A 7,500-nucleotide genomic window follows, 5' to 3' on the forward strand; every position below is an offset into this window, starting at 1 on the left:
ACAATGTCGAGTGCATCCTCTCTGCGACATTGCACCGTCGACACTATGATAACCAGAGCAGTAGGTCCACCTATAAAAGCACAATACCCCACTCCTCCGACAACTACCATTGCTCAGATAAACCAACACACATCCTACACAGAGGGGCACCAAATATCACCCCCCGCCCTCGTGTTATACCACATGAAAAATTGCAGAAGTGAGAGACACAGACCCGCCAGCCTCTTGCTACAAGCATCGAACCGACGTGACGTATCTGACGGTGACTCAGGCATCCGCGTACTGCCACCACTATCCACCCCCCCCCCCTCTCTCTCTCTTCCCCCTTTCCCACAATACCAAATTTAACCAACTTTATTGCTTAACCTAACTGTGGCTGTACCAGATTATCGCTTAACCTAACTGTGGCTGTACCAGATTATCGCTTAACCTAACTGTGGCTGTACCAGATTATCGCTTAACCTAACTGTGGCTGTACCAGATTATCGCTTAACCTAACTGTGGCTGTACCAGATTATCGCTTAACCTAACTGTGGCTGTACCAGATTATCGCTTAACCTAACTGTGGCTGTACCAGATTATCGCTTAACCTAACTGTGGCTGTACCAGATTATCGCTTAACCTAACTGTGGCTGTACCAGATCATCGCTTAACCTAACTGTGGCTGTACCAGATCATCGCTTAACCTAACTGTGGCTGTACCAGATTATCGCTTAACCTAACTCAATTTGTCCCTTAACCTAACTCAATTTGTCCCTTAACCTAACTCAAGTTGTCCCTTAACCTAACTCAAGTTGTCCCTTAACCTAACTCAAGTTGTCCCTTAACCTAACTCAAGTTGTCCCTTAACCTAACTCAAGTTGTCCCTTAACCTAACTCAAGTTGTCCCTTAACCTAACTCAAGTTGTCCCTTAACCTAACTCAAGTTGTCCCTTAACCTAACTCAAGTTGTCCCTTAACCTAACTCAAGTTGTCCCTTAACCTAACTCAAGTTGTCCCTTAACCTAACTCAAGTTGTCCCTTAACCTAACTCAAGTTGTCCCTTAACCTAACTCAAGTTGTCCCTTAACCTAACTCAAGTTGTCCCTTAACCTAACTCAAGTTGTCCCTTAACCTAACTCAAGTTGTCCCTTAACCTAACTCAAGTTGTCCCTTAACCTAACTCAAGTTGTCCCTTAACCTAACTCAAGTTGTCCCTTAACCTAACTCAAGTTGTCCCTTAACCTAACCCACGTTGTCCCTTAACCTAACCCACGTTGTCCCTTAACCTAACCCACGTTGTCCCTTAACCTAACCCACGTTGTCCCTTAACCTAACCCACGTTGTCCCTTAACCTAACCCACGTTGTCCCTTAACCTAACCCACGTTGTCCCTTAACCTAACCCACGTTGTCCCTTAACCTAACCCACGTTGTCCCTTAACCTAACCCACGTTGTCCCTTAACCTAACCCACGTTGTCCCTTAACCTAACCCACGTTGTCCCTTAACCTAACCCACGTTGTCCCTTAACCTAACCCACGTTGTCCCTTAACCTAACCCACGTTGTCCCTTAACCTAACCCACGTTGTCCCTTAACCTAACCCACGTTGTCCCTTTGCCTAACATAGTTCACTGCTCGGAATCTCTGGTGTCGTTGTTATCCTCATGTAGATGTCTTGCGAGTGTTGCTTACTTTCCACATATTCCCGCTATCCACTGTCAATTGTACTGCAATAGGACTATATCGCCCCCCCCCCCCTCTGTCCCCCTCTTTGTGTCTCTGTCCTCTCAAGCTGGTCGGTCTGGCGTGTGAGTGTTAAATGAGCCTCGCAGCTGTTCAGTTGCATTCAGATGTCGACGCCCTCAGTGTACGTCGTGGTATGGTCTGTGTCCATTGTCCGCTGATGTCGTACGCGTAACCCACACGCTGTACCGATCATCGGTAGTTACGTACAGAGTGAAGTAGTGTGATACGTGTGACTGTACGCTGGCTGTGCCCAACGGTGTCGAATCTCAATTTCCATATGTTGTGCTCGATGCTACTTGTCTCGTCTCCCAATAACAGCTAGGTTGCACTGTGGTACGCCGTAGAGGCGTGTGGGAGGAACGTACGAACGCATTGTATGTCACCCTGGGTCGCTGGGGGTGGTGGTGCGGTGAGTCAGGTCAGGTCAGGTCAGGTCAGGTCAGCGTGAGCCGTCTGATGTAGTGACGCGTGTATTCCGACTTTGTCGTATTGCCTCACACAAAGTGCTACCCTGGTGGACCGCGTTCCATATCTGGGACATGCCGCAGATGCCGGTTGACAGTGGATCGCGGAAGGGACATCGCATACTTGCGCGGGCCACCTTCCACGTGTTCTCTTCTGCACATGTCGCAGTGTGTATGTGGTCTGATGTAGCGTGTCGTGACACATGACATCCTGGCATGCAAGAATTGTTGAATTCGCAAATGTAGGTGGACATCTACGTTTACTGCCCAAGATACGCAAATGAACTGGAAATCCGTTGTTGAGCGGTTGTTCACGCTGGAGGTGAATCTGTGATGGCGACGATCGGTACAGCTATTAACCGGTTGTTTCAGCGGTACCCGCCACATCCACACACGTGACTAGGCCCATGTGGGTATGAAGCGATACGCGGCGGTGGCTTGGTGGGACTGTTCCCGGCCGGTGAAGGGGGGCCGCCCGGCGTGTTGGCCGCGCGCTGCGTGGGCGCACGCGCAACAGCCGGCTGGTGGGGGGCGCCGAGTGGCAGGAGCGCCAGCCGACGGGCCCGGCAGGCGGCGCAGCTACGCTGCGGCGCACCCTGCACGCGGCGCCTGGCGGCCAAAGTTGGTTCAGCCGAGCCCGGTGCGAAGCGCGGTGGACATCTGCAGTGTGCTGGTCTGATTGAGGACTGTGTGCGTTGAGGATGCGCCGCCGCCTGGCACTCGGCGCCGCGACGCCGTCTGCTGCTCGGTCGCCCCAGCGGTTCTCGTAGGTGGTTTGTATCGCAGTTGTGCGGACGTGTTGGCGCGTGCGCTGTGCTGGGAGAGTTCGCTTCTGCACCCAAGTGGGGCTTTGCCCTTGTGTGGCGCTGGCGTTGGAGCTGCCGGTCACCATAGGTGGCGCGTGTTGTCTCCCGCCGGCAATGCCACGACAGCACGCTCCCGGGCCTCTGTCGGCAGCGGCAAGCTCAGTTGGGAGCAAGGGTGTTCGCACTAAAACCGTCTACTCGCCTAACTCCGGGCGATTGCGCCTCTCTCGAAACCGACCAAGTACCTAGGACGGCGCTGCGCGCCGCCGGGACCTGAGAGGGTTTCGAGGTGTATCGTGCAGGGGAGCTCGGCCTCCTCCTGTTTGCAGAATAATTGAGCGGACGCTTGCGTGTTCGCGCGGGCCCCCGGGACACACTCCCGGGCGGCCGGCTGCTCAGCTCTAGTTGACGCAGCTCCCTGGTTGATCCTGCCAGTAGTCATATGCTTGTCTCAAAGATTAAGCCATGCATGTCTCAGTACAAGCCGCATTAAGGTGAAACCGCGAATGGCTCATTAAATCAGTTATGGTTCCTTAGATCGTACCCACGTTACTTGGATAACTGTGGTAATTCTAGAGCTAATACATGCAAACAGAGTCCCGACCAGAGATGGAAGGGACGCTTTTATTAGATCAAAACCAATCGGATTGGCTTGTCTGGTCCGTTTGCCTTGGTGACTCTGAATAACTTTGGGCTGATCGCACGGTCCTCGTACCGGCGACGCATCTTTCAAATGTCTGCCTTATCAACTGTCGATGGTAGGTTCTGCGCCTACCATGGTTGTAACGGGTAACGGGGAATCAGGGTTCGATTCCGGAGAGGGAGCCTGAGAAACGGCTACCACATCCAAGGAAGGCAGCAGGCGCGCAAATTACCCACTCCCGGCACGGGGAGGTAGTGACGAAAAATAACGATACGGGACTCATCCGAGGCCCCGTAATCGGAATGAGTACACTTTAAATCCTTTAACGAGTATCTATTGGAGGGCAAGTCTGGTGCCAGCAGCCGCGGTAATTCCAGCTCCAATAGCGTATATTAAAGTTGTTGCGGTTAAAAAGCTCGTAGTTGGATTTGTGTCCCACGCTGTTGGTTCACCGCCCGTCGGTGTTTAACTGGCATGTATCGTGGGACGTCCTGCCGGTGGGGCGAGCCGAAGGGGTGCTTTCGCGTCCCGAGGCGGACCCCGTTTAAATCCTACCAGGGTGCTCTTTGTTGAGTGTCTCGGTGGGCCGGCACGTTTACTTTGAACAAATTAGAGTGCTTAAAGCAGGCAAGCCCGCCTGAATACTGTGTGCATGGAATAATGGAATAGGACCTCGGTTCTATTTTGTTGGTTTTCGGAACCCGAGGTAATGATTAATAGGGACAGGCGGGGGCATTCGTATTGCGACGTTAGAGGTGAAATTCTTGGATCGTCGCAAGACGAACAGAAGCGAAAGCATTTGCCAAGTATGTTTTCATTAATCAAGAACGAAAGTTAGAGGTTCGAAGGCGATCAGATACCGCCCTAGTTCTAACCATAAACGATGCCAGCCAGCGATCCGCCGCAGTTCCTCCGATGACTCGGCGGGCAGCCTCCGGGAAACCAAAGCTTTTGGGTTCCGGGGGAAGTATGGTTGCAAAGCTGAAACTTAAAGGAATTGACGGAAGGGCACCACCAGGAGTGGAGCCTGCGGCTTAATTTGACTCAACACGGGAAACCTCACCAGGCCCGGACACCGGAAGGATTGACAGATTGATAGCTCTTTCTTGATTCGGTGGGTGGTGGTGCATGGCCGTTCTTAGTTGGTGGAGCGATTTGTCTGGTTAATTCCGATAACGAACGAGACTCTAGCCTGCTAACTAGTCGCGTGACATCCTTCGTGCTGTCAGCGATTACTTTTCTTCTTAGAGGGACAGGCGGCTTCTAGCCGCACGAGATTGAGCAATAACAGGTCTGTGATGCCCTTAGATGTTCTGGGCCGCACGCGCGCTACACTGAAGGAATCAGCGTGTCTTCCTAGGCCGAAAGGTCGGGGTAACCCGCTGAACCTCCTTCGTGCTAGGGATTGGGGCTTGCAATTGTTCCCCATGAACGAGGAATTCCCAGTAAGCGCGAGTCATAAGCTCGCGTTGATTACGTCCCTGCCCTTTGTACACACCGCCCGTCGCTACTACCGATTGAATGATTTAGTGAGGTCTTCGGACTGGTACGCGGCATCGACTCTGTCGTTGCCGATGCTACCGGAAAGATGACCAAACTTGATCATTTAGAGGAAGTAAAAGTCGTAACAAGGTTTCCGTAGGTGAACCTGCGGAAGGATCATTACCGACTAGACTGCATGTCTTTCGATGTGCGTGTCGTGTCGCGCAACACGCTACCTGTACGGCAGTGGCCGTGCGCCGCGTGCGGAACCACGCGTGCCTCTCAAAACTAGCGGAAGTGTTGTTGTTGTTGTGTGGTACGAGCGCTGAAGCTCTGGAGCGGCTGGCCTGCGGTACCTGGCGCCTGGCGCCGGTTTTGAATGACGTTCGCCCGAGTGCCTGTCCGCTCCGGTGTGGAGCCGTACGACGCCCATCGGCTGTGAGGCCGTTGGACACAAAAAAAATAGTGGAACAGGGGCCGTCAGACGCCTCAGTCCCGCAAATGCTATTGTCTTGAAAGAGACAGTGGGAGACTGAAAAGGAAAAGATCACCCAGGACGGTGGATCACTCGGCTCGTGGGTCGATGAAGAACGCAGCAAATTGCGCGTCGACATGTGAACTGCAGGACACATGAACATCGACGTTTCGAACGCACATTGCGGTCCATGGATTCCGTTCCCGGGCCACGTCTGGCTGAGGGTCGGCTACGTATACTGAAGCGCGCGGCGTTTGTCCCGCTTCGGAGACGTGGGAGTGTCGTGGTCGCCTGTGTGGCCGGCCGCGTCTCCTTAAACGTGCGATGCGCGCCCGTCGCCTGGCGGTTCGCATACCGGTACTTTCTCGGTAGCGTGCACAGCCGGCTGGCGGTGTGGCGTGCGACACCTCGTACAACGACCTCAGAGCAGGCGAGACTACCCGCTGAATTTAAGCATATTACTAAGCGGAGGAAAAGAAACTAACAAGGATTCCCCCAGTAGCGGCGAGCGAACAGGGAAGAGTCCAGCACCGAACCCCGCAGGCTGCCGCCTGTCGTGGCATGTGGTGTTTGGGAGGGTCCACTACCCCGACGCCTCGCGCCGAGCCCAAGTCCAACTTGAATGAGGCCACGGCCCGTAGAGGGTGCCAGGCCCGTAGCGGCCGGTGCGAGCGTCGGCGGGACCTCTCCTTCGAGTCGGGTTGCTTGAGAGTGCAGCTCCAAGTGGGTGGTAAACTCCATCTGAGACTAAATATGACCACGAGACCGATAGCGAACAAGTACCGTGAGGGAAAGTTGAAAAGAACTTTGAAGAGAGAGTTCAAAAGTACGTGAAACCGTTCTGGGGTAAACGTGAGAAGTCCGAAAGGTCGAACGGGTGAGATTCACGCCCATCCGGCCACTGGCCCCCGCCCTCGGCAGATGGGGCCGGCCGCCCGCGCGGAGCAATCCGCGGCGGGGTCGTGTCCGGTTGCCTTTCCACTCGCCGCGGGGTGGGGCCGTTCCGGTGTGCGGTGGGCCGCACTTCTCCCCTAGTAGGACGTCGCGACCCGCTGGGTGCCGGCCTACGGCCCGGGTGCGCAGCCTGTCCTTCCGCGGGCCTCGGTTCGCGTCTGTTGGGCAGAGCCCCGGTGTCCTGGCTGGCTGCTCGGCGGTATATCTGGAGGAGTCGATTCGCCCCTTTGGGCGCTCGGGCTCCCGGCAAGCGCGCGCGGTTCTTCCCGGATGACGGACCTACCTGGCCCGGCCCCGGACCCGCGCCGCTGTTGGCTCGGGATGCTCTCGGGCGGAATAATCGCTCCCGTCAGCGGCGCTTCAGCTTTGGACAATTTCACGACCCGTCTTGAAACACGGACCAAGGAGTCTAACATGTGCGCGAGTCATTGGGCTGTACGAAACCTAAAGGCGTAATGAAAGTGAAGGTCTCGCCTTGCGCGGGCCGAGGGAGGATGGGGCTTCCCCGCCCTTCACGGGGCGGCGGCCTCCGCACTCCCGGGGCGTCTCGTCCTCATTGCGAGGTGAGGCGCACCTAGAGCGTACACGTTGGGACCCGAAAGATGGTGAACTATGCCTGGCCAGGACGAAGTCAGGGGAAACCCTGATGGAGGTCCGTAGCGATTCTGACGTGCAAATCGATCGTCGGAGCTGGGTATAGGGGCGAAAGACTAATCGAACCATCTAGTAGCTGGTTCCCTCCGAAGTTTCCCTCAGGATAGCTGGTGCTCGTACGAGTCTCATCCGGTAAAGCGAATGATTAGAGGCCTTGGGGCCGAAACGACCTCAACCTATTCTCAAACTTTAAATGGGTGAGATCTCCGGCTTGCTTGATATGCTGAAGCCGCGAGCAAACGACTCGGATCGGAGTGCCAAGTGGGCCACTTTTGGTAAGCAGAACTGGCGCTGTG

General features: G+C 54.9%; 3 non-coding genes across 3 annotated transcripts in view; all 3 read left to right on the forward strand.

The window, feature by feature from the left end:
* The first annotated feature begins 3,411 nt into the window (after positions 1–3,411).
* Positions 3,412–5,304, forward strand: LOC126330684 (small subunit ribosomal RNA). The gene has a single exon (XR_007563108.1). It is a non-coding gene; the product is annotated as a small subunit ribosomal RNA (ribosomal RNA).
* Positions 5,305–5,669: 365 nt separating this feature from the next.
* On the forward strand, positions 5,670–5,824 carry LOC126330692 (5.8S ribosomal RNA). The gene has a single exon (XR_007563115.1). It is a non-coding gene; the product is annotated as a 5.8S ribosomal RNA (ribosomal RNA).
* A 188-nt stretch (positions 5,825–6,012) lies between these two features.
* LOC126330691 (large subunit ribosomal RNA) overlaps positions 6,013–7,500 on the forward strand; it is a 4,222-nt gene continuing 2,734 nt past the window's right edge. The window contains exon 1 of the ribosomal RNA XR_007563114.1: positions 6,013–7,500. This exon is cut by the window's right edge and continues 2,734 nt beyond it. This is a non-coding gene — a ribosomal RNA (large subunit ribosomal RNA).

The sequence above is a fragment of the Schistocerca gregaria genome, unplaced genomic scaffold, assembly GCF_023897955.1.
Source record: "Schistocerca gregaria isolate iqSchGreg1 unplaced genomic scaffold, iqSchGreg1.2 ptg001331l, whole genome shotgun sequence".
Lineage (NCBI taxonomy): Eukaryota > Metazoa > Arthropoda > Insecta > Orthoptera > Acrididae > Schistocerca > Schistocerca gregaria.